Raw genomic sequence first — 26,376 nt, 5'->3', positions numbered from 1 at the left:
AGAAGCCATATTCTAAAGGCTACATGTTACCTACATGTTATGACTCCATTTTTATGACTTTCTTGGAGATTAAAAAACAGAATGAAGGAAAGCAAATCAGGGATTTCCAGGGATTAAACGTTTGACTTCAAAGGGCCACCAGGAGGGAACTTTTTCAACGGTGATCAAACTCTTCTGTATTTTGATTGTGATGGCATTTGCATGACTATGCATTTGTCAAAACTTATAGACCTGAACAGTGAAAATGCTATTGTGTATACATTTAAAAATAAATTTAAAAGAAACACAACCCAATAATGAAAGTGGATCCTCAGAAATAGATAATTTATAATCACTCACAAATGTATTGCTGTGTATACTTCTCTACAGCATTTGAAACTTTCTATTTTATATCATTGAAATTTGTGTGTGTGTGTATATATCCTATAATAATATAATACATTACATTATAGTTCAGGGAATGCAGGAAACATGAATAGCATATATATGTATGCCATTGTCTGGCAGAGGGCAGAGGTAATAATCCATAAATGTTAGATACATAATTTAATAGAAAAAACTTATCCCTTATGACACAGAACTGGCTCTCCTGCATAACACTCTCAGTTCATAGCCAGTGGAAACAGCAGATTTAAAGGGGCAAAGAAATGGGTAGAAAAAGTTATTTTGACAGAAAAAAAGTGATCAATGTTAACCCCACATAGACAGTAGAGTACAGAATAATAAAACTCAAACACACAGATTTGTGTGTGCATGTGTTTTACATAGCAAATAGCTGTCATTCATCTCTATACAACTTCAACTAATAATTGACACGGAAAGGGGGCCTTATAAATTACAAGTTTTATTGTGTAAAATATTCTTTAGAAAACTTTAGCAAATAAATTATGAAAAATATTAATTTGTATCTATTTAGTTATTTTGAGATGAACTTATAGGACTGGCTAAGTTTTGTATTTTGGGTAGATACGGGGTTTCACTATGTTGGCCAGGCTGGTCTCGAACTCCTGGGCTCCAGTGATCCACCCGCCTCAGCCTCCCAAAATGCTGGGATGACAGGTGTGAGCAACTGCGCCCGGTGTGCTGCTTTCATACTCTATACGGACATTCAGTGAACCTCTGTTAAATTAATAAATGTCGAGTGATGTTACCACACCCTTCCTGAGTACCAGTTCTGAGAAAAATTAAGCATTAAAAAAATGTTTAAAAGGATAATATACATAAAACCAAGTTTTATGTATGTGTGTTTGTATGTGTGTTCATTTGTGTGTGTGTAAAAGAAGGATGCATCAATGCCTATACCTAACTTATATACAGCTTTTCTTCTTCTTAACATTTTTTACAAAACAACTTACCTTTCAAGAATTGAATAAGGATGTCAATAAGCTAAATTTCTACCAAATGATAAATGGTACAACTAATAGTAAATATGTAATAATAATAAATGCATATGCAGCCATATACATTAGGCAAACAGAATCATAGCAGAAATTTAACAATGATGCAAATTTTGTGGGGCATTTTAATTATGTGGTTTTAATACTTTTAAAGGTATAAAATAATTGAGGGAATTTACATAAATACATTAAGGATGAATAAATAATGGCAAAAACCACAATTACTACTGCACAGTGATTGTCCAACCTAATAATATGGGCAAGCACCCTTGATTGGAAGCATCACCCAGATAGGGTGTGGTAACATCACTCGACATTTATTAATTTAACAGAGGTTCACTGAATGTTCATATAGAGTATGAAAGCAGCATTAAGCATGTCTCTGATCATTCAAAAAGATCACGCGGAGCAGCAGACAGAGTAGAGCATCACACATGGTGAACCGACACCAATGTCATGCATTTAATGATAGAAACTAGGCTGATACTTCTCGAATAAAAATAAGGTTGCGAGTGAAACACATTTCACATAACAAGGACAAAGAGAAAGGAGGAGGCAGGGTGCCTGGGGAATGACTCTGAGTGGATGACGCCTGGTTCCTGCTGGTGCTGCCTCCTTCCGGGATCATCTTCAGCCTCTGAACAATACGAGAGGATACAAACAATTCACCAAAAGATCGAACCATTCAAAGTGATAAACTATAACATTAAGAATTGAGTCACTTAAATATAGAAAATAAAAATATAGAATAACACGAAATTGAGAAACTTATGAGTTATCCAAAGCATTACAATATATTCATTGCTAAAGTCAATCATACTAAAAAAGAAATTCAGGTGTTATATAAAATATTACTCAGCATCCAACAAAGAAGTCAGTCATAGAGCATGTTTTATGAGCTGAATAATGGCCATTATCAAAAACCTAGCCTGGTAAAAAGTCAAGTAAATGGCACCAATTATGAGTCATTACAAATTATTATAAGACAGAAATGTATCATCTAGACACTTTTCTGCAAACTCAATTCAAAGCAGCACTAGGATCTCCTGGCTTACTTTCCACAGGGACTCTTTCTTTCAGCATTACATTTCTTATTTTTTGAAGATTAAAAGTTATAGCAAAGACCTGGAATCAACCCAAATGTCCATCTGTGACAGACTGGATTAAGAAAAGGTGGCACATATACACCATGGAATACTATGCAGCCATAAAAAAGGATGAGTTTGCGTCCTTTGTAGGGACATGGATGCAGCTGGAAACCATCATTCTTAGCAAACTATCACAAGAAGAGAAAACCAAACACCGCATGTTCTGACTTATAGGTGGGAACTGAACAATGAGATCACTTGGACTCGGGAAGGGGAACATCACACACTGGGGCCTATCAGGGGGAGGGGGGAGGAGGGAGGGATTGCATTGGGGAGTTATACATGATATAAACGTTATGCACATGTACCCTAGAACTTAAAGTATAATAAAAAAAAAAAAGTTACAAATTCAAGTAATGACTATTATTAAACTGCTTTCAAGAAATATTTCTAAGTGAATACCATGTACCAAATGTTCTAGAATCTCTAATAGTCTAGAATTTATGAACATGACTATAAAACTATATTTATTAGTAATGATGAAATCAATGGTTCATATTGTAACCCTGGGAACAACAAAGGACCTGAGAAATCAGGATCATGGCTATCTCCAAAGTTACGTCACTTGACACTCAGCACTTGCTTTCTATTAATTTTTTTTTTTATTTTATTTTATTTTTTTTTTTTAGACAGAATCTTACTTTGTCACCCAGGCTGGAGTGCAGTGGCGCAATCTCGGCTCACTGCAATCTTAGCCTCCCAAGTTCAAGTGACTCTCCTGCCTCAGTCTCCTGAGTATCTGGGACTATAGGCACATGACCCACGCCCGGCTAATTTTTGTATTTTTAGTAGACATGGAGTTCTGCCATGTTGGCCAGGCTGGTCTCGAACTCTTGACCTCGTGATCTGCCCTCCTCAGCCTCCCAAAGTGCTGGGATTACAGGCATGAGCCACCACACCCAGCCTTGCTTTATACTATTGTCACCATGACTTGGTACAAAGCCTACCCTCTGTTGTTTATCCTATAACTGACATTCTGCCATACAAAGGATGTAGATAATAAACAACATACACTTACATTCAAGGTCTTATTTCTAAGTAGGTTTGATGGTCAGCCCTCTGAAAGAACACAGGAACAGTGGAGAAATAAGTGTGAGCCCACTCTGTGGTCACCTATTTGGGACTCGGGGTTGTAGAGGACCCCTCTAAGATCACAAGTGATCACAAAAGGCTAGAATGGAGGCTTCATGAGACAGCCTGCTCCTTTCTATGGGGATAGTCACACACACCATCCAGGTAAGGCTTGACAGAATCCGCCTTTATTAGTGCAGGACTCATATGCCTCCGGCCACTTCATCTCATGCTGAGCCCCAGAGGGAAGGAATCCTTGTAACCATCATCCTCCAGCAGGCTCAGTGAAGTGGAGCCATGGAGCAAATTCCATCTTCTGCCTCTTTGGTATCGTCCCCAAGCTATGTAAAATGTAAACACAACAGAACAAAGCTATTCATCTTTGATGGAGAACATTTGCTCCAAGTTTGGAGGATCTTGTTTCTCAGCATCCACAAAGCTGAAAATATATACTATCTGCCCTGCCATGAACATAAGAAAATCCCAGGTAAATTAATCCAAATAGCTTTATCTTCAGGAACTCCCTAGAATATAAAAGGTTAAGGCAGAGTTTGAACGGAGAACTCGAAGCTAGCACATTTTTGTTAATCTTTGTGGTTTTGTGTAGTGGAATTTAATTGATATATTTTTGGATTATATGTTAGGTGGTCCTTTAGTCATAAAATTAAATAACTAAATTTTTTTTGCAAAGATCTTTAGATAATTACTTTGTTCACTTTTGAGATTACCAAGGAAGCTTGCAATTTCTAGTCTTTTGCTAACACCCCTTAAGACTGATTGAGGCCACAGTAACAATGCTTTGCAAAACAGGAATTCACCATTGCAAACATATGATATGCACACTCCCAAACAGATATAGGGAAGCAGAGCCGATTTGCCGATTTTTCATTGTGCCCCATGAAACGTCAGCAACTCCTGCTAACTTTTAGCAGTCCGCGAGAATGTGACTAGTGAGAAGATCTAGATGAATCTGTGTCTATGGAAAATCACACATGAGAACAGTATGTGAGGTTTCCACATAATGCCACACATTGTTAGGTGAAGCTGCTTTAAGATCATGAAAAAACCAGTGTTGCATACTGACACAATGGAATAAAACTCTGCAGCAATGAGAACGAGCAGCCCACAACTGCAAGCGATGATGCGGATGCATCTCATGAAGGTGATGCTGTGCTCAAGAGAAGAGGCCATAGACAAAGCGCAAGTTGTATAACTTGAATTACATAAAGTACAAAAACGGGCAGGAAGCTCTTGGAAATTAAGATATGGCCACACACGGGGGTGGCTGTGTCTGGAAGGGGCTTGAGGGTGTTCCAAGGTCTTGATCTGGATGTTGGTTGCATGGTTGTGTTCAGCTCATAAATTTCATTGAGGTCTACACTTTATGATGTATCAACTTTTCAGAATGCATATTATATTTTTAGCTTTTAAAAATGTAAAAGAGGCCGAGTGCGGTGGCTCATGCCTGTAATCCCAGCACTTTGGGAGGCCAAGGCAGACGGATCATGAGGTCAGGAGTTTGAGACCAGCCTGGCCAATATGGTGAAACCCCATCTCTACTAAAACTACAAAAATTAGCCAGGCATGGTGGCAGGCACCTGTAGTCCCAGTTACTTGGGAGGCTGAGGCAGAAGACTCGCTTGAACCTGGGAGGCAGAGGTTGCAGTGAGCCAAGATCATGCCATTGCACTCTAGCTTGGGCAACAGAGCAAGACTCTGTCTCAAAAAAAAAAAATGTAAAAGAAATTAGAACTGGGTGCATCCAGTCTCTGTTGAGCATATGACAAATATAATTTCAGGGAGCATCTCACAGCACTCGGAGCATTACATGAAGATATTGGCTCCCTAGAAAGAACAACAAACCAATATTTACTATTTTATTTTTATTTAGAGCTGCTAAGGCCATCAAACCCAGATAAGAAATTTATGTCTGGCTGGGTGCAGTGACTCAGGCCTATAATCCCAGCACTTTGGGAGGCTGAGGTGGAAGGACTGCTTAAACCCAGGTTCCAGACCAGCTTGGGCAACAGAATGAGACCCTCATCTCTACAAAAAATTTTTTTTGAAAGCCAGATGTTGTGGCTCACACTTGTGGTCCCAGCTACTCAGGAGGCTGAGGCAGAAGGATTGCGTAAGGGAGGCTGAGGCAGAAGGATTGCTTAAGCCCAGGAGGTCAAGGCTGCAGTGAGCCACTGCATCACTACACTCTAGCCTGAGTAACAGAGCAAGACGCTGTATCAAAAAAAAAAAAAGTCTGATGCATCTGGATTAAACATTCTGAACTTAGGCAGTCTAACTGGAAAGCCACAAATCAATGACTCCTAGGTTCAGACTTCTTGTTAGAAACGGACAGCCAAGAGTGTGGAACGTGCTCCTGGTGCCCAGCCAACTGCTGTCCCAGCTGAGCCCACCTGGACCAAGGGACAGGACATCCTCCATTTTCAGTCACTATGAAGAAACTATTTCTCATCGTGCAGTTGTTTTGTTAGATCATTCTGATGCCCCTCTCAGGTTCATGAAGCAGGTGCAAGATTCATCGGCCTGTTTTGAGCTTGCTAGGAACACTTACATCCGGAATAAATGTCAGCAGACTCAAGTCAAATGTGGCATTTCTTGCCCACGTTTACAATGCCTCTAATAGAGAGATTCACTTTCTCCCTTGTATTCTGGTGTTAGAGTTAGAACACCAAATGTTCATGCACCTCTGCTTTGCAGAGATTCAGAAACCTCAATGAAAACGGCCCATTAACTAAGGGAGAAACCCCAGGTCTATGCAGCTGAGCGCTGGATGCTCGGGACGGGGCCATCATCCACCTGCTTCCACACCAACGGCAGGAATAAGGAAGTGAGTAACCCCAGACCTCCGAATATTCCAGGAAAGATCCCCTCTTCTAGTTGCCCACCTCCCTCAGTGCCTCACCAGCACTACCTGCCTTGAGTCCCTCTGGAATCATCGTATTTTACTGCGTAGTCCTGTTAGAGGAGGACTCTAGAGTAGAACTCTACAAGAAGCTCTGGAGTCCCAGTTCCTCATTCCCCAGACATACCTCCCCAAACCGTCCCAAGCACCTCCCTTTCTCATCCCTCTGCCCAACGTTCCTGGCTCCTGGGCCCATCCACTGTGCCCTCTGCAGATCCCATCATGCACAGCAATTTCCTGCCTCTTAAGTGAAGCAGGGTCTTCCCCCAGGGAGCTGCTTCATTGCCCTCTCCAGGGGTGGATGCAGTAAGGGTCCTCACTCTTCCTCTCCCCCTACCCTGGTGTTCTCAAGTCAGTAGGAGGAGTAGGGGTCCTCAGAGCCCCCTGGTTCCACTTCTAGACGTTAAAGCTTTTCTCTGTTCTAAAAACCCTCAGGGTTAACTGTTGTACCCACCTCCCCTCTTTCTCATGCTAATTGTCTGCTGCTCCCAGGCCAGGCCCCTGACAATCCTAGAATGAGTTCCTGTCACTGCCACTCCCCAACCATTTCTGCCACAATCTGTGACTTTCACATCAATGTCCATAATCCTTTCAAAATCCTGGCATCTTTGATTGATTCTCTTTTGATAGCCTTTCCCCTAGGCTCACTCAACCACTGGTTCCCATGACGATGGAGTTGCTAAAAAGTAAATCCCAGTAAAACTCCACACCTCAGTAAGTCCAGTGCCCCAACTTCCTCAGTGATTCGGCCCCCTGAGCCCTGCAGTTTATCCTAAAACCTTTGCACTGCCCCATCCCTCCACCATCCTCACTTCTCTCCATCCCCAGCTGACTTGCCATGCTTGTCATTCTCTCGCTCAGATGCTCAACTCCACCCGTGGCCTTTTTCCCTCCTTACTGCTGTCCAGGCCCCAACTCTATCGCTCTACACAATGTGCACATTGCTAAACAAATCCGGAGAAAAGCATGTCGCCGGGTTAAGGGAACTCACTTCAATCTCTGATCACCGATTTCAGATGTGCCCTCAGCATTCTGTGGCAACACACAACATTCCATCACCCTTTCACAGTGTGTCCCCACCTCGGCCTTGTTGGCACTTTGTCCCAGGGGCCCTGCTGTGTGGGCTGCCCTGTGCACTGTGGGATATTGAGATACATCTCTGGCCTCTGCTCACCCAAGGCCAGTATCACTTTTTTCTTCCCCAAATTGTGACAACCACAGATGTCTCCAGACACTGCCCAATGTCCCAGGGGGAGCAAAATCGCCCCCATTTGAAGCCTATCTATCTATAGATTCTGCTTCCAACATGGCTTTCCTCATTGTCACTCTCTGCTGGTTCCTGTACCTGGTATTTGATTAAGAAGACTGACGAAACCCAGTCTCTACTAAAAGTATAAAAATAAGCCAGGCATGATGGTGTGTGCCTGTAATCCCAGCTACTCAGGAGGCTGAGTCAAGAGAATCGCTTGAACCTGGGAGGCAGAGGTTGCAGTGAGCCGAGATTGCACCACTGCACTCCAACCTGGGCAACAGGAGTGAGACTCCATCACAAAAAAAAAAAAAAAAAGGTTCACACACTAGAAAACATCTTCAATCTCCTGCTGTCCAATGGACTCATCTGCAGCTGTTACCTTATCCTCGCTTTCTCTCTCTTCATTCTTTAGGACGCAGTCATGCACCCCTTTAAATTCAACTCCTTCACGTGGGCGTTAGAACACAAGGACTTTCTTCCTGAAACTCTGCCTTCCCCTGTGCATCGCCTGTTTTCCCTTTCTTCTGGGTTGTGTGCACGAGCACACAAATGTCGTTTATCTTTTTCCACCTTCTCAAAAATCCTTTTGATTCTATAACCCCTTGCAGATGTCAACCATTTATTCTATACTTTTCCTCAAGAAGTGTCACTCCTGAGAGTTTTCTAACTCACGTTCTCCAGTTCTCTTCCCATGTCCTCCGAATTGCACTGGAGTTTACAAGTCATCCTCTCAACCCATTGATACATCCTGCGTATTGTTATCTCGGTGGCTTTTGTGGAGCCGCTCACATCCTCCTTCGGAAACACTTTTCTATTTGGTTTCCAGGATGCAACAGTCTCCTTGATTTTCTCTTACCTCACTCATTTCTGATTCTCAATTATTTTTGCTGGTTTTTCTTTATCTCTCCATATTGGAAAGTTTACAGTGCCCTAGAGCACATGTTCTGAATTTCTCATCTTCTCTCAATACCCTCACTCCTTTGTTGACAGCATGTGGTCCATGGCTCTGAACAGATCTACAGCATGGTGGCTCACAAAGGCCCGTCTCCTCCCCAGACCCCGCTCCTGGACTCCGGTCTCACACATCCGTGTATCTACTCAGAGTGTTTCGTTTGCTGTCTAGTAGGCATCTCTACATAAACACTTGAAATCCAAACGTGTTTTTCCTCATATCAGTCAATGGCAGCTGCATCAGCAGACCAATCACCAGAGCCTTATTGCTGAATCCTCTTTTCCTCATCTTCTGTATCCTGCCTTTCATCAAATTTGTTAGCTCCTGCTTCAAAATGTGTAATTAATTAATATTCATTTTTCTTGCTTGTCTCCAACTACTACAAAGTGAGCTCCATGGAGGGCAGAGATGTTACTTCTTTTGTTCATTGATGTATTGGCAACAGCAGATGTTTAACAAATACTTGCTACTTTAAGAAATAAATGAATGAAAGTGTAGTTGGCCTCCTGGGGGGGTACTCCTGCTACTTGTTTTAAAACAGAAAAGCACCATCTTAAGCCCCACTCCTATCAATGACTACAGGTACAATGCTTCTCCTGTTCTGGGAAACAGAGAGGATCAAATTGTCAGTGTCTGAGAGAATCAAGATGAGACAGATGGTATGAAACACTCATCAATCCATACTAGTGGTACACAATCTTTATGTGTTGGTCTTTAATTTTTTTTAAGTATTTGCAGTGCCAGATTACCCATTGCCTAGAAGAAATAGTACTAATAAGATTAAAGTCTCATTCTAGGAGTAAAATGTTGATAATGCAACAATCCCTATAGATATTCTGAAGAACCGTATGATTATTGGAGAAAGTATATATGAATATGCCTTATGTCAAACACTCCCACTCTTGTGCGTATACCTCGGAATAAATCTTGCTCAATCTTATAAAAGGGATATCAAGACTTATTATAAAGCTGCAGTAACTTGAAAAGAGTGATAGTGGTGAGAATTTAGACAACATTGCCAGCAAAACAACAAATGAAAAAGTGACTGGAAAAGTAACCAAGAATAGGAGAATATGTTTGCAACACACATTTCCAGAAAAGGATTTGTATCGTAAATACATGAGATACCCCTTAACTGAATGAGGAAAAAATAGACAGCTATGAGAAAAATGAATTTTTAAAAGCTGAACTGACTTCAAAAAAGATGACAAATGGTGAATGAAATATTAAAAGATGAGCAGCTTTATCCATCTTCAGGGCAGGGGAAGGGGGATGGTTAGCCAAAGGGTACCAAGATTCTCTTAGACAAGGAGGAATAGTTTCTGTAATCTATTGCACAGCGTGCTGACCACAGTTGATAAAAATGTATTGCATATTACAAAATGGCTACAAGAGTAGCTTCTAAACATGCTACTCACAAACAATGATAAGTAGGTGAGGTGATAGGTATGTTAATTGGCTTGTTCACGTTTTCTACAGTGGATACGCACATCAAAACACATAGTGTACCCAATAAATATATAGCATGATTATTTGTCAACCAGAATTTTTAAAAAGAAAATGTAAATTAAATCCATAGAGTGACACCATTATGCACTCATAAGAATGGCCAAAATAAAAAAAACAAATAACTTCAAGTGTCGGCAGGCATATGGAGAAACTGGAACTCTCATGCACTGCTGGGAAGAGTTTAAACTGATGCAAGTTCTTTGCAGAACTGTTTGCCTGCATATGCTAAAGTTGAATATCTGAATGGCCTGTGACCAACATTAGATGCTGAGGCATATAACCAGTGAAGATGCCTACATATGCTCACCAAAAGTCATGTACAAAAATGTTCACAACAGTACTCTTTTGCAGTAACTCAAAAAATAGAACTGGAACTACCTAAATGTCCATCACCAGTAAAATAAGTAAATTATAATTAGCACAAAGTAAAATACTACACAGCCTCACGCCTGTAATGCCAGCACTTTGGGGGCCGAGGCGGGTGGATCACAAGATCAGGAGTTCAAGACCAGCCTGGCCAAGATGGTGAAACCCCATCTCTACTAAAACTACAAAAATTAGCTGGGCGTCCTGATGGGTGCCTGTAATTTCAGCTACTCAGGAGGCTGAGGCAGAGAGTTCCTTGAACCTGGGAGGCGGAAGTTGCAGTGAGCCGAGATCGTGCCACTGCACTCTCACACTCCAGCCTGGGGGACAGAGCAAGGCTCCATCTCAAAACAAACAAACAAACAACAAACAAACAAACAAAAACTACACAGCATTAAAAAAGAGGAAAGAAAACTAAGGGTACCTATAACAACATAGATTAAACTCACAGAAATACTGTTGCATGAAAGAATCCAGACACAAAAGAGCATGTAGCCTATGAATCCATTTCTAGGAAATACGAAACCCTAATCAGCGCAGCTTGGATAGTGTTACCCTTGCAGTAAGCAAATAACTAGAAAGACTGTTACCAGGACTTCTGTGTGGTGAAGAATGCTCTTTTCCTTTTTCTGGGTTCTGATTACACAGGCATGTTCTGTTTAAAAAAAAAAAAAAAATCCTTGAGCTATAAATTTACAATATTTATGTTTTTGGCAATACATAATATTTCCATAAAAAGTAAAAGTGAAATGTGTTTGAATTATCCATACTCAGTTCTTGCACATCACTGATATTTATTAAAATACGAAAACGTCATGGAATGTAAACCTTTATTTCAAAATGACACACAGAAGTTTCTGACCTGAAAGAAACCGTGTACGAATCAATGTAGAAACGAAGTGTAAGAACATTGGAAACAGATTTTTTCATTGCTTTTCAGTATAGCAGGTTCTTCTCTGCCAGTGTTCTCTTTCCAAGACACTCGGTGCTCTCAAAATCAACTTATAAAAATGATTCAGTGGATAATTTTTTACCAACATGTGTGTAAGTCACAGTAATAAGTTTCTCCTTTTCTGCAGGAGTGTCAGTAGTAACGGACTTTCTATACATTATTAGACAAAATATTAAAGATGCCCCCATGTCTGTCGCATGCCACATGCCGGCTTATTCCTCACGCTTGTGGGTGTCCCCAGGGCCAGCTGCAACCTCTGCTCTGCAGGGTGGTCTGGGAGGCAGGACCTCCACCTCGGAAACACTGGCGACCCTCAAGGTAACGGGTTACCCTTTTCTTGTTTGGAGAGGTGCCAGCGGCAGCGCCTTCAGCCGGACTCTACTGCTGTTAGACTGAACACGCTGGGGCCACCGTAAAGTGGGGGCTGCGGTGGGCAGAAGGGGTCTGTCCTTTTCCGATGAAGTCTCCACCTCTTAGGTCCTGATATGGTTTGGATATTTGTCCCACCAAAATCTCGTGTTAAATTGTGATCCCCAGTGCTGGAGGCGGGGCCCGGAGGGAGGCACTGGGGTCACGAGGTCAGATCCTTCCTGGCTTGGGGCTGTCTTCCCAACAGGGAGCTCTCCAGAGATCTGGTGGTTGCAGAGTGTGGCCCCTCCCCGCCTCTCTTTCCTGCTCGGGGTCTCGTCCTGTGACTTGCTGGCTCCGCATTGCCTTCCACCAGCTTCCTGAGAACTCGCTAATGTAGATCTGCCAGCACCAGGCTTCTCGTACGGCCTGCAGAACCACGAGCCAGTCGAACTTCTTTCCTCTAGAAATCACCCAGTGTCAGGTATTTCTTTTATTTTTATTTATTTATTTATTTATTGAGACGGAGTCTGGCTCTGTCGCCCAGGCTGGAGTGCAGTGGCCGGATCTCAGCTCACTGCAAGCTCCGCCTCCCGGGTTCACGCCATTCTCCCGCCTCAGCCTCCCGAGTAGCTGGGACTACAGGCGCCGCCACCACACCCGGCTAATTTTTTGTATTTTTAGTAGAGACGGGGTTTCACCCTGTTAGCCAGGATGGTCTCGATCTCCTGACCTCGTAATCTGCCCGCCTCGGCCTCCCAAAGTGCTGGGATTACAGGCGTGAGCCACAGCACCTGGCCGGGTATTTCTTTATAGGAATGCAACCAAGGCCCAATACAGGGCCCCAGGGCTTGGGGCGTGGCCTTCACAATGTTCCCACCCCTCCCCCAGGGTCCCAGCCTCCCCACCTGCTGTCTTCCCTGTCTTCAGCCTCCTTGTTCTTTTCTCAAAAAGCCCCACCTCCAGCAAGGCCAGGGCAGGCTGAGGGGGGCCTTTCTCCAGGGGGGTGCTGTTTCTGCGTGTCCTGATGGACAGTCTCCCTTGGAGGGTAGGTCTGTGATACCTAGAAGGGTATCTCCCCTCCCTCTCTCACAGTCATAAGGGGCTTTTCTCCAGGTCCTTGATGTGAGAACCTGGTGGGGTTTCTGCAAGGTGAGCCCCTGAATGTGAGCCCAAGGCCACCCATGGCATAGTCAGGAGGAGCCACTTGCTCTCCGCTCATCCACTCTCCAGCCTGAGACCTTTGTCAAAGCCACCGGCCCAGCACGAGGTCCTACCACGCACCATTCAGGGACTTCTACTCCAGAGAAGCAAACCGCTGGTGCCACACTGAGTTGGATTCTCCTGTTTCTTCAGATTTGGGGTGAAGGTTTGCTTTGCAAGCTCAGCTGTTTGATGGGGGTATGGAAAGTCGTTTATTTCAGTGTCCCACCTTCCTTCTCTTGCAGTCATGCAGGGAGCGTCTGCCTCTGTGCCCTTTCGCATCGGAGCTGCAGCAGGGGTTGAATAGCTCATTTGGTGGCCTAGAAGTTTATTGATTCTGGTTTTGTGTCATATGCTTATCAGCTCTAATGGGTTTTATTTGGGTGGAATCTTTAAGTTCTTCTAAATGTAAGACCATGTGGTCTGTCAACAAGGCTAACTTGACTTCTTCCTCTCCAATTTGGATACCCTTGATGTCTTTCTCTTGCCGAATTGCTCTGGCTGGGACTTCCAGTATTACATGGAACAAAATCAGTAAAGACACAGATGACCCAAACTATCAGTCAATCGACTTGATGTAACTGACATTTATAGAATATGCCATCCTGCAACAGCAGAATATGCCATCGGGAATATCCATATAGATATTCTGCCATCCAGAATACGCCATATAGAATATGCCATCCAGCCACAGCAGAATACATGTCCTTCCTATCTTCTCAAGTGTACAGGGAACGCGCACCTAGACAGATCACATTCTGATCCATAAAGTCCACCTTCACAAATAACCCGTTCCTCACTTCACAGTGAGCTCTCAAACACCATGACTCTGACTCCTGTTCTAAGGAGCAGCAACTTCTGAGCTCCAACACCTCATCACGTGTTACGAGGCCGCACTGCAAACCATCGCCATCTCTGCAGTGCACACCCTATGCTCTAACTAATGGGCCGTGTTAATTTTCCTTGCATTGTGAAAACTTCTGCAAAATGAGAATTGTGGGAACGTGGTAAGACTGGAAAAGAATTCCTAGTGCCCGATTCCTTGTGGAATTGCAGCAAGGGTTGCAGGTACTGATATCATCCCCTCTGTAGGGTCTTCAAAACCTTGTTTTGGTCTCTAGAGAAATTGAAAAAATAATTGTTCAGACACACATCTGAAAACAGAAAACAACCACTTAAGAGATGATGCTCTAAGTCTCATGGTGGGAAGAAAAATGCAAGAGAATTAATTCAAATTCTCCAGGGTTCTATATACAGCATGATAATATCTCACATGTCTGTTAATGACTGAAAGGAAACAGCATCACGCACTGTTCACAGCACATAGTTGATTACAAGTGGTTTAGAGTTCGTGCACCAAAGTAATGAAGCGATTATATAACAAAATCTCACTGGAGAAAACACATTTACAGTCTTTGCCAACATTTACTGCAGGTTGGGCCGTGAGGGCCTGAGAGGGCTGCGTGCAGGTGAGAGGCCAACGGCCAACTATCCGAGGGTAGGAGGGGCACCTGTTTCCCATCGCGGGAGTGGAATAGGGAAGAGCTATTTTTACTCATGAAAGAGATCATGCACTTCAGGCAATAAGCACAGGAGTCATTACATCAATATCAACTAATACATAATGCACATTGAGTCTGAATTATTCATGGATAAAGCATCAAGCCCGACCAGATACTGGGAGGGGGAAGCCGCATATGTGAGGGGTGTTTTTGTTTGTTTTGTTTTGTTTGAGAAGGAGTCTTGCTCTGTTACCCAGGCTGGAGTGCAGTGGCGCGATCTCAGCTCACTGCAACTCCGCCTCCTGGGTTCAAGCAATTCTCCTGCCTCAGTCTCCTGAGTAGCTGGGATTACAGGTGCCTGCTCACCGCGCCCAGCTAATTTTTGTATTTTTAGTAGAGATGGGATTTCACCATCTTGGCCAGGCTGGTCTTGAACTCCTGACCTCATGATCCACCCGCCTCGGCTTCCCAAAGTGCTGGGATTACAGGTGTGAGCCACCGCGCCCGGCCTGTGTGAGGGGCTTTATCACCACTTCCACCCGCCCCCCACTGCAGCTGAACAGCACCAGAGCCAGCAACTGTCAAGACATTCATAAGAAATGGAAGGGGTGGGCCCCTTAGAACTGCAATTAAAATCAAACAAAAATAGGTTTAGCTCATGTCATGGAGAATGTTCCCATTACTAATTTACTAGTTATGTTCTGATAACTCAATCATCTCCTCCAGAAAGCTTTAAAATCTGTCCATCTGTTTCCTAGTCCTCAAATTCTAAAAATACACTAAAAAGTGAAACATCTATAATTGAGACTGAATGTGACCACATTGTTTCTGTCGTGTACCATTTATACATCATAAACTCGCGAAACTAAAAGAGTTTCAAAAGGTACATAACTCCCATGCTTGCCAGAGTTACGACCTTCACTTTAAATATATATATACACACTCGTAGGAGTAAATCCCACTGTCAGTGCCCTAGGCAGCCCTGCTTATACCTTTCATGCTGCCTCCTAGGTGGTGAGCACTCGGTGCTTCTGGGATGGGTGACCCTAGGTCACTGAGCAGGTGCCATGGGCATCACTTTTCAGGTCACCTGCACTCATTCCCAGCAGGGGTCTGAACAGTGATTCCTGGACAGACCAAAAGGGTTTGTGAGCCAACTGAAGGTACCTGCAGTAATGTGTGAGAGTGTTTGTGTGAGTGCTGGTGGATATGTGTGAGCATGCATGGTATACGTGTGTGTCTCCATGTATATATGTGTGCTGTGTGTGCCCGTGGATACCTGTGAGTGTGGGTTGTAGGTATGCGTGCATCTTTGTGTTTATGGGGGTGTGTGTGTATATGAGTGTGTGAGAGTGCCTGTGTGTGTCTGTGGATACGTGTGTTGCATGTATATATGTGTCTCTGTGTGTATTTGTATATATGTGTCTGTGTGTGTGTTAGAGTGCCTGTGTCTGTGGATACGTGTGTTGTATGTATATATGTGTCTCTGTGTGTATTTGTATGTATGTGTCTGTGTGTGTGTTAGAGTGCCTGTGGATGTGTTTGTGTGTGATGTTGGTATGTGTGTATCTCTGTATGTGTGTATGTTTGTGTGTCTATGTGTCTGTGAGTGCCTGTAGATGCATGAGTGTGCACTGTAGGTATGTGTGTCTCTGTGGACACGTGTGTATTGTATGTATGTATTTGTATACATGTGACTGTGTGTGAGAGTGCCTTTGGATGTGTGTGTGTGTGATATTGGTATGTACCTCTGTATGTATGTCTGTGTGTCTCTGTGTGTCTGTGTGTGTTGGTATGCACCTCTGTATGCGTGTATGTCTGTGTGTCTCTGTGTATGTGTGTGTCTCTGTGTGTGAGTGCCTGTGGATGCATGAGTGTGCACTGTAGGTATGTATCTCTGTGTGTATGTGTGCAAGTCTCTATGTCTGTGTGTGCCCATGTGGAGGGAGCAGAGGGAGGTTGTGCTTTTTTCCCAGGAGAGAGTCCTCCGCTGTCATCAGGGTCTCAGAATGGGTCTGTGCACCAACCCCCTCTAAATAAATACAGGAACCATGGCAAAAGGAAGGCTGGCTGGTACTGTCAATTCTGATTAAGATCACGCTTTCCACATTTTATAAATCTGCCTCTACGCAGACAGGCTGTAATCAAGGATTACACTGATTTTTTTCTTAAACCAGCTTGCTCTTGCTGGTCTTGATTGTTACTGGCTCAAAGGCATTGCAGTTAGGTGGTTACCATGTGAAGCCTCACCAGAACTTGAGAAGGAAAATGCCATCACCTTGTAAAAGTGAAATTGTGGAATCAACACCTGAGAGAAAAGATGGACAAATCATCTTAAAACACACATGTCTCCCAAGACTGCCATAATTCCCCCCAAGTTGATCCACTGCACACTAGGAAATGCCGCATTCACCCAGAAAGAGGCGGCCAGCACTGAGTCCTGGACGGGGAGGCCAGAGGCTCACGGGGCCACGGACATGGAAGTATATGTTCAGAGCTGAGGAAGCCTAAGCTAAAATTTTTTTTGTATTCCAATGCCTTTGGTGAAGCCATTCTTACTGTGGCTAAGGACCTCGAGAATTTACCCCATGAGTGTTAATATTCTAGAATCTAGAGCCTGCAAGGCTGAAAGCATTGCAACATGTGATGTCTGGTTATAGTGGCTGAACCCCAACTTAAGGAAAGTGTGTTTTATACACTATGAAATATTAATTGGTGAAGGGACTGCCATTTGCAAGAGCTAGGACAGAACTACGGTATTCTGAAAAGGAGAGGGGGAGATGCCAAGAGGTCCCAGAAAAGGGAAACAGAGTCAGAGATTTAGAAGTTTTGTGGAGCTGTCGACCATGAAGGTCTAAGGTGTGGGGAAGAGCGAGTCCAGCTGGGGTTGTACCGGTGAAAAACTCAAGATGACGTCTCTGACTTTCCCACAACCTCCGTGGCAATGCTCAATAATGCATTTGTGTAAGCGACTTTTTATGTTGGATAAATCCTTTGCTTTCATATGTTGAAATGGCTTCTCATCGTGAGCAGAGTGGCTTTCCATTCAGACTGCAGGCACTGAAAGACTGGTGGATGGTGTGGGCTTATTGCAAAGTTCGGTTTTACACATGAGTATTACACTCTTGGTTAAGTTGTGTCTACCCCTGAGAAACGGATATGCTTTCTTGTGTATTAACAAACTCAGAACGTAGACAAGGGTGAATTTAAGAAGAGAATGACCGCCACTCCGGCAGCCCTCTTGGAAGCCAGCCTAAAGGTTTTCCCCCCGTAGCGATGCCCTGATTGCCATCAGCTTCCCGCAGCTTCCTCAGGGTCTGCATTGGCTCTCTCTGTAGAGATGTGGGTGTGCTCTAAAGAGGCCACTTAAGTCCTGCCCAAGAAGCTCTCCTGTCCTGCTGAGGGCAGAGCTCCTGGTGACTTGCAGTCCACCCCCACACTTTGGGAGGCCAAGGTGGGCAGATTGCTTGAGCTTAGGAGTTAAAGACCAGCCTGGGCAACATAGCAAGACCACATCTCTACACATTTTTTTTAATAGTCATGGTGTTGTGTGCCTGTAGTCCCAGCTACTCTGGAGGCTGAGGTAGGAGGATCTCTTGAGTCCAGGAGTAAGAGGCTGCAGTGTGCTATGATCACACCCTGCACTCCAGTCTGGGCGACAGAGCCAGACCCTGTCTCTAAAATCACAAAAATAAGAATACAATCACTCTGTCTTGACCTCCTTTGCCCTAACTTGAAGTTCTGAGGATCACACGGCTGAAATCACATAAACAACACCTTTACTACTGATTAAGCCGGGAGATCATGTCTTGTAACAGGGCCTGCTCTTTGTGAGTCTACAGCTCACAGGCGAAATGACTGTAGAAGGTTCTCTAGTCTGACTGGGCCCAGTTGACTCACCATGAAGCGGTGATGCTAGTGCTTATCGCACAGGGTTTTGTGAAGCCTGGGTGTACCTTTGCTGTCTCCTCCTTCTACCAAGCGCACCTGAGAGACCCTCGCTTTATTCATGTAATTTCCCTTGTCCCCCATCCCACTCCCCACAGGGCAACCAAGTCATCCTATCAATTGGAACAATTTTGTTTTGTATTTTTTTTTGCAGAAAAATCTGATTTTCTCCCGATTCTCCTGTAAAGTCGTGGAAGCCTGTGTCACAGGTTAGACTCCATTCTAAGCTGACTTTAAGGTGAAGAGCAGCATGTCAGGGCTTATTTACATGAAGGGAGCTCTCTTGGGATCCATAGAGAGAAGGTAAAAGCGGGGCCGAGACACAGCCTCCAGAGGGACCATTCCCCGACACGGGGAGCTGGGATGGTGTTGAGTTGCTCTGAATGACACTGAGGGGCTGGGTTTTTCACACCCTGTCGGGAGTGGAGGCTGCCCCAGGAAGGCCATGAGCTTGAGGGCCAGGCAGCTCTCCACAGCAGGGACATGGGAGGCATCTGACAGCTGACAACTGTGGGAATGCATCCTGTGTCCTGCAGGGGAAACGGCTGCCCACCCCCAGTGCCCACCAGAGCCGGCGCCGCCAGCTGGCTGCTCTCACTGTATAAAATGTTTGCTTTTATTAATATTATGTATTCACTCAGAAAAACAGCTCTTCCATGCCTGTGTTATCCCATGACTTCTTGTAAAGATATAATCACAAAGAATGAATGACTCTCCTTCTGTGCCTGCTGTCTTTCACTTGGCACAGCATCCTCCAGGTCCAACCAAATATTGTCCTGTTGAACTTGCAGGAGCTACCGAAGACAGTCAGACTCAGGAAGCAGAGGGGAGAGTGGTGGCTGCCGGGGCTGGGGGAGGAGGCAGGGTTTGTTCACAGGGTGAAATGTTTCCGGTATGTGTGACGATAAGCTCCAGGGATCCGCGGTGCAGCATAGTGCCTGTAGTTAATGTTGTATGCACTTAGAAGTTTTTGAGATCTCATCTTGTGTTCTGATTGTAGTGGTGTATGTATGACGCTGTATGCTTGTCAAAGCTCATAGAACTGCACGACACAGAGCCCTAATGTACACGATGGACTTTAGTTAATAATAATGCATCAATAATGGTTCATCAGTGGTAATCAACGTACACACCAGTGTAAGATGATAATAGGAGAGATTGTGGGAGGAAGGAGAGACAGCACACGGGAATTCTCTGTACGTGTGTACCATTTTCCTGGGAACCTAAAATGTCTCTCACAATTAAAACTTACTAGTTTTTAACATTTTTAAATGTGAGGCTAAAGAGAAAAAAGGCAAAATGTTTGAGCTTGCATTTTATTTTTTTCCTGTAAACCTAAAACTGCTCTAAAACTTAAAACTTACTAGTTTTTAAAATTTTTAAATCTGAGGTTAAAGAGAAAAAAGGCAAAATTTTTGAGCTTCCATTTGAGGTTCTGGCATGGCTACCTGACCTGCATTTTGATGTCTCCTGTCTAAATCAGGCCATAGTGGGGGAAGCAGGTTGGGAGGTAGGAATGAGAGAAATAAATTTTGTTTGGAGCACATTAAGTTTAGTTTCTGCTACACCATGCAAAAGCCAACTGCAATAATGGTTTAATTGCCATTTGCCTCTCCCACTTCCAGCAATTTTCTTGGAACAAGTCCCTGATACGACTCAGCAAAATGATAGATTATAGAAGAACCACAATATTTTATTATATTGAAAGATCCAATAAATGCTGAGCAAAGTTAATCTATTTCTCACATAAATTATGAATTATATATGCACCAGATTTCATGGCACCCTCGGTAACTAAGTTAGATAACTCACAAAAGCCCTTGGATATTTTACAAATAATTTCTACTGGACCAGCATTCAGAATTGTCCTAGGGTCACAGGATTATTATGCGAACATTATCTTTGGTCTGGCAATGTGAATAGCCAGATTTATGAGTTAATCCTTGTAGAGTTTTAAATTTTCACCAAGTAACTGAATGAGACCAAACGATTCCCGAAATTGAACTGGCCTATTTCATAGAACATTTCAACACGGAATGCCTGTAAAAGAGGAAAAGTGTCTTTCTTTGAAGAGTTATGCTGTTCCCCATGGATGCCACGGTTGTCTCCAGCAAATGTTTTCAAATTTGTTTCTGTCTCTATTTTAGACATGCATCGAAATGCACTATCTAGTTAGTCCAGGTACAAATTTAAAAGAGACAATGGCTCTTCTGGCCAGGAATACTGTTTAGGTGGTTTATAATATGTCTGAGTATTACAGAAGTCCACAAAGACTGGATGTACCCTACATGACAAACTTGTCTCTCTGCTTCTGATACTACAGCTCACTGTTCATTTGGATTAACTTTAGTTGGAGACATCCTAAGGCAATTGGTCTCCAGAAGCAATTACTTCTTGGAATTTTTTTTTCAATGCATATCTAAATCTAATAAACTAGAACATTTTATGAGATAAGACATTGATTGCTTGGATATGAGCAATTAAAACCCGATTACCTATGAGTTGCAACTTTTCTTCTATTGCTCTCTTTTGCCAGTTCATGATGGTTCTGATCTGGAATTTTGTCTTTCCAAAGATTCCACTGGTAATGAAAGGAGCCAGTTCTTGAAACGGTGACCATCCTGCCATCCTCGAGGCTGCTTTTCTCCCTGGCCCTTGGCTTTGGAGTTCCTCTTTGAGATCTCATAAAACGCTGGCCTAAATGCATCTTCTGCCTTGGTCAGTAGTCAAGGGGTTGGTCTATTCAGTGGGTTGAAGGATGGGGAGTGTACTGAGTTTTGTGTTTGGGGGTCTTGAGTGGTCCTAGTTAACCAAGCAGATTCCCCAGGGGCAACTTCTTCCCTTTAGTCTGATTCTCCTCAAACATGTGTCTTAAACACTGATACTCAGCCAGTTTATTTGGCATGTTCTTACAAGTGGAGTGAGAACAGGCTGGTGGCATGAGCCAGGCACAGTCAGGGATCAGACGACCACTGAGCAGGAGGCTCTTGGCTCTGAGACCATTCTCAGAGCTTAAGGGATTCATATTTTTCTCTCTCACCTGTTTACAGTCTGGGCCAGTTACCAGGTGTTTCTTTCATAAAGGGAGTTTAAGATGGTTTTGTAAGGATAAGCTTTGCTTTACGGTTTATGGAAGCTGCATCTGTGCTTCAGTGGTCTTGTTTCCAGGGCAAGCAGGTTTTTAGGGGGTTTTGTTTGTCTGTTTGAGACAAAGTCTCACTTTGTCGCCCAGGCTGGATTGCAGTGATACAATCTCAGCTCACTGCAACCTCCACCTCCTGGCTTCAACGGATTCTCATGCCTCAGCCTCCCAAGTGGCTGAGATTACAGGTGCCACCACCACACCCAGCTCATTTTCATATTTGCAGTAGAGACAGCATTTCACCATATTAACCAGGCTGGTCTCAAACTCCTGACCTCACCTGTCTCAGCCTCCCAAAGTGCTGAGATTACAGGCGTGAACCACCATGCCCAGCTGCAACCAGGGTTTAAAGTCTTGTTTTTCACAGAAAACTAGCAATCCCTGGGCCAGGTTGCTCTGGGAGTCTGGAAAGTCCTGTCCTGTGGGGTCTCTGGGAAGTCTCCAGCTCTGGTTGTCATGGAGACAAGGAAAGTCCCCTGGCCTTATCATTATCTACTATTGAGTGGCACATAATGTTGGCCTGGCTGGCCTCGTGCGAGTCTTCACTAGGCCTTTTGTCTCTCATTTATTTCATAGCCAAGAAATATCACTTATGGGATGCTATCAAGTTAAAAAGCTATGTTCACATCCTAACTCCCAAAACCTATGAATGCAACGTTACTTGGGAAGAAAGTCTTTGCCGGTATAATTAAATTAAGTGTCTCAAAATGAGATTATCTTGGATTACCTAAAGTTCAATTGCAAGTGTCCTTGTGAGAGACACACATGGAGAAGAGGAGAAGTCCATGTGAACACGGAGACAGAGGCTGGAGCCATGCAGACACAGCCACAGAAAGTCAGAAGCCACCAGAAGTGGCAAGATGCAGGAAGCTCCTCCCCTGGAGCCCTCAAAGAGAGCACGACCCTGCTCACGCCTGGACGTCAGACTTCTAGTTCTGGAACGGTGAGACAGTCCATTTAAATTTAGATGTGTTAAGCCACCCAGCTCAAAGTAATGCATAACAGTAGCCCTGGTAAAACTAGCATGCTCCGAAACCATGTGCTACAGTAACCACACCTCAGGCCAACAAGAGGAGAAGAAAAGAACATCCATCCGTAGATGTGAGTTCTAGATAGATGAACTACATCTCTGTGTGTAGATCTATGTAGATCTATGTAGATATATACATAGAGAGAGATGAGGTCTCACTGTGTTACCCAGATTGGTCCTCAACTCCCGAGCTCAAGTGATCCTCCACCTCGGCCTCCCAAAGTGTTAGGATTACAGGCGTGAGCCAGCGTGCCTGGCCAGATAGATGAATTCTTAATTTTATAAATCGTTGTCACTGCCCCACTTACAGGAATAGAATGCTTAGCAAAGTCTAAAAGAGAAAAACACAACTCTGCAAAATGCTTCTATTCTTGCTGTATCAACCCCTCAGGATAACTAATCTCATTCTTATCTTGAGCACAATCCACTCATCTCCCACTCTTAACACGTGTGGAGTCCCCGAATATTAATGACTACATCAGGTCCTTCTCATGTTTATAGATTTTCCATAGAACTTACCTTCCATTGGTTATGAGTATACAAAGACCAAGTGAGTAGTTCATTAGGGACTTTTTCCTACTTAGAGGCAGGAGCTTTTGCCCCTTGCAGAAAGCTGCACAATTTAATCTCCAGTGTGCACCTATGACCACAATCACAGGGTGACCTGTATGGATTCTGCGTATTCCTGGCCTGCCGTCATGCTCCTTGCCTGAAGAACAGAAACACATTGCAGTCTCCACTGACAGTCACGCTATCCCTTTCAAGTGTACTGTGCTAACTTCTGAGGGCTGGGTACTCAGGGGAGGAAATAATACCAGTAATAGCTGTATATTTACTGACTGACTTAAAGCTTCTTAGACAAGCATACTTTTAATGCTACAATTTCCAAAATGTATAATTTTTGTTACAAGAGTTTGCTGTTCTTAACAACTCATAGGAGACGAACTGTACACTCTCTTTTATCTATTTCCTTTGTCCCCATTTTGACTCTGTGAGTTGATAATGAGTCAGTATCTTGATGCAATTAGAATCCTGCTACCAAAATACCCATGGGACACACCAGACTCCTGTCAAGACAAGTAACATCAACTTGCTTCCTTTACAAAGTAAGGAAATAGTTCATTGTCTCAGAAGTAATAATAACAGGATGCGTGTTGGTAACACTTCTGGGGGATGGGAAAATATGTAATGATCCAGCTGTGATTGTTCACAATCAGCATGCCAATCATAAATAATATGTAAAGTGATTATAGAAATTGTATTATAAATAATAACAAATCAATAAGCATTTAAGGTATAATTCTAAAGATGGTGCTTGATAAATTCATAAATGCAAATACTTATGCAAGAAAAAATAATTTAAAGAGTGCTAACCCTCGAGATATGTTACACAAGCTTCAGCATTATTATGGAATTTTAAATTGCCTAAGGTGTCAAGCCAGTAAGATAAGCAGCTGATTTCCAATCAGAAACCATGAAGGCCAGAAGACAGTAGGAGGCATCTTCAAAGTGCTGAAAGAAAGAGGGCTAACTAAGAATACCATCTGATGCAAAACTGACCTCAAAAATTCAGGTGAGTTTAAGACATTTCAAGACCAAACCAACAACGAACCTGCTTTATAAGAAACACAAAAGACAGTCCCTTAGGCTGAGATGAACAGACCGTACAAAGCAACTCCAATCCACGTGAGGGAGCAAAGAGTGCCCATAAAGAAAATTACACAGCTAAAAATCAAAGACAATAAAATATTTTTTCTTGGTAACTTTTTATCTCCTATTTGATTCAAAAACCAACTTCATAAGGCAAAAATTACAAAACCGTGTTACTGGGTGTGTAAGGTATAAAATTAATGTGAAAATAATGGCAAGGGTTGGGGGGAAGTAGAGCTATAAAGGAGCCATGTTTTCCTATGAGTTGGAGTTAATTTTCTATTAACCCAAACGAGACTGTTATAGTGAAGAAGCTCATTATAATACCCAGAACAACCCCTAAAACCACACACACCACACACACACGCACACACACACACACCCAGACACACACACACGTATGCATGTTTATTGCTCATTACAATACGCAGGACAAACCCCAAAACTACACACACACACGCACACACACACGCACACACACACACATATGCATGTGTATTGCTCATTATAATACCCAGGACAACCCCTAAAACCACACACACACACACACACACACGCATGTGTATTGCTAATACCCAGGACAACCCCTAAAACCACACACACACACACGCGCACACACACACACACACACACACATGCATGTGTATTGCTCATTATAATACCCAGAACAACCCCTAAAACCACACACACACACGCACACACACACACATATGCATGTGTATTGCTCATTATAATACCCAGGACAGCCCCTAAAACCACACACACACACACACATATGCATGTGTATTGCTCATTATAATACCCAGAACAACCCCTAAAACCACACACACACACACACACATATGCATGAGTATTGCTCATTATAATACCCAGGACAACCCCTAAAACCACACACACCCAGACACACACACACACAGGCACACACACACACATATGCATGTGTATTGCTCATTATAATACCCAGGACAACCCCTACAACCACACACACCCAGACACACACACAGGCACACACACACACATAGGCATGTGTATTGCTCATTATAATACCCAGAACAACCCCTAAAACCACACACACACACCACACACACACACACGCATGTGTATTGCTCATTATAATACCCAGGACAACCCCTAAAACACACACACACACAACACACACACACACACACATGCATATGTATTGCTCATTATAATACCCAGAACAACCCCTAAAACCACACGCACACACACACACACACACATGCATGTGTATTGCTCATTATAATACCCAGGACAACCCCTAAAACCACACACACACACACACACACGCGCACACACACACACATATGCATGTGTATTGCTCATTATAATACCCAGGACAACCCCTAAAACCACACACACACGCACACACACACACACACACATATGCATGTGTATTGCTCATTATAATACCCAGGACAACCCCTAAAACCACACACACACACACACGCACACACACACACATATGCATGTGTATTGCTCATAATACCCAGGACAACCCCTAAAACCACACACACACACACACGCACACACACGCACATATGCATGTGTATTGCTCATTATAATACCCAGAACAACCCCTAAAACCACACACACACACACACACGCATGTGTATTGCTCATTATAATACCCAGGACCGCCCCTAAAACCACACACACACACACACGCACACGCACACACATATGCATGTGTATTGCTCATTATAATACCCAGAACAACCCCTAAAACCACACACACACACACACACACACACACACACACATATGCATGTGTATTGCTCATTATAATACCCAGGACAACCCCTAAAACCACACACACACACACACACACACACACCATATGCATGTGTACTGCTCATTATAATACCCAGGACAACCCCTAAAACCACACACACCCAGACACACACACACATATGCATGTTTATTGCTCATTACAATATGCAGGACAACCCCTAAAACTACACACGC

At 43.4% G+C, this 26,376-nt stretch overlaps 1 long non-coding RNA gene across 1 annotated transcript in view; it reads right to left on the bottom strand.

Moving 5' to 3' along the window:
- Nucleotides 1-1,497: 1,497 nt before the first annotated feature.
- The window catches only part of LOC117064224, a 37,498-nt gene continuing 12,619 nt past the window's right edge, over nucleotides 1,498-26,376 (bottom strand). The window contains exons 2-4 of the long non-coding RNA XR_004429333.1: nucleotides 11,206-11,270; nucleotides 3,564-3,604; nucleotides 1,498-2,034 (exon numbers count right to left, since the gene is read on the bottom strand). This is a non-coding gene — a long non-coding RNA (uncharacterized LOC117064224). The remainder of the gene's footprint in view (nucleotides 2,035-3,563; nucleotides 3,605-11,205; nucleotides 11,271-26,376) is intronic.

The sequence above is a fragment of the Trachypithecus francoisi genome, unplaced genomic scaffold, assembly GCF_009764315.1.
Source record: "Trachypithecus francoisi isolate TF-2019V2 unplaced genomic scaffold, Tfra_2.0 Lachesis_group19, whole genome shotgun sequence".
Lineage (NCBI taxonomy): Eukaryota > Metazoa > Chordata > Mammalia > Primates > Cercopithecidae > Trachypithecus > Trachypithecus francoisi.
Note: the sequence above shows the minus strand (reverse complement) of the source record. Positions and strands in the feature narration are given on the sequence as shown.